At 39.8% G+C, this 1,342-nt stretch overlaps 1 long non-coding RNA gene across 1 annotated transcript; it reads left to right on the top strand.

The window, feature by feature from the left end:
- The first annotated feature begins 25 nt into the window (after positions 1-25).
- Positions 26-550, top strand: LOC119322890. Its single transcript, XR_005155918.1, has 3 exons — positions 26-136; positions 249-318; positions 407-550. It is a non-coding gene; the product is annotated as an uncharacterized LOC119322890 (long non-coding RNA).
- Positions 551-1,342: the final 792 nt, after the last annotated feature.

Below are 1,342 nucleotides of genomic sequence, written 5' to 3' on the forward strand. Positions count from 1 at the left end.
CCCCTCTGCCTCCGCCAAACCCTAGCCAAGCAGTCGCTGCCACCACATTGTCCCCACTTCAAGTACCTCTCCGGCTCCACATAGTCGTTGCTTTAAGGACATCGACAGTGAAGACACCTCGAGGATGCACAAGATGGTATAGTCCTAAACCCACCTCGCGGTTGCCTATTTGTTGTTTGTACACATGTATGTGTAATTTGAGGTGGCTGATAGAAGAGTTCCTGCTTGTGTTTGATTTCTTTTACTAGTGCTTGTGGTTCATTAGAGCTCTGGCCGTTCCTCTGAAGTTCTGTGTGCTACCATAGTATGGAAAATCAGGTACCTGAAATTCATATGTTGCTTGTTTGCTAATGCAGCAGTTTTTTTTCATGCTCTATTGATTAATCCATGTTTTTGTTTCTATCAGGGTTTGAACTGCGGTAATAAGACTAGCCAAAAAACCTAATATGGAAAGACCCGCTGATGGTCCTGGTGGAATTGAGCCTCGGCCAACTAAGAGAGTTCATGAGACACACTCCTGATCACCAACTGTGATGTTGCTCTGCTATCACTGCCTGTAAATCCTATTGACTTGATTTAATTGGTTATTTCATCTGATATTAATGGATACTAAGGTTGGGGCCGGACAACCTGCTGCAAGAAAGTGCAGGGATCAGCAACGATGGCATGAGATCGACAAAAATTGCACTTGCAAATTGATTACTTAATATGCTACTTTAGTTACCAATTAATTAGTGTGTCCTATCAATATGATTTCTGAGTTGTCTTAATGCTACACTTCTCCTGTCAAAAGAGCAACCTGTACATTAGACATATAGTATTTGCATGGGTCCGTTCAAGCTTAACTAGGAAAAGGGGCATTTTGGAAGTGTTTACTACTAGGAGATTGTTTGCTTCATGATGAGATAATCAAACTTTATACTTGATAGTAGTTCCTTGTTGCAGAAATTAACTTGACAGGAAGATAGAGTGAAGTTATATTATGTCTTTAGGTTGATAAATGTTGGTATTGGCATGTTTACCTGAAAACTATAAATTTGACGCCATATCCTCCGTCTTTTTTAATTGAAACCGTATTTACATGTGCAGCCCCCTGGAGAACATGATTTAGTAACACGATGCATGACCTCGACAAGCTTCTAGAAATGTCTCCCTCCTTGCTACTTAGCAACTACATCAGACTTAAGAAGGTAAAAGAAGAAGCATGACCTGAACAAAGATGCCGGGTTGACACTAAAAAAAGGAATTAGCAAAGTTTATCTTCTTATAGATTAACATATTTTGTTCGTAGTGCAGCAGATTGAAGCACATTTTGATATAAGGATTGTTTATTGATTTCCTA

Source organism: Triticum dicoccoides, chromosome 6B (genome assembly GCF_002162155.2).
Source record: "Triticum dicoccoides isolate Atlit2015 ecotype Zavitan chromosome 6B, WEW_v2.0, whole genome shotgun sequence".
Taxonomy (NCBI): domain Eukaryota; kingdom Viridiplantae; phylum Streptophyta; class Magnoliopsida; order Poales; family Poaceae; genus Triticum; species Triticum dicoccoides.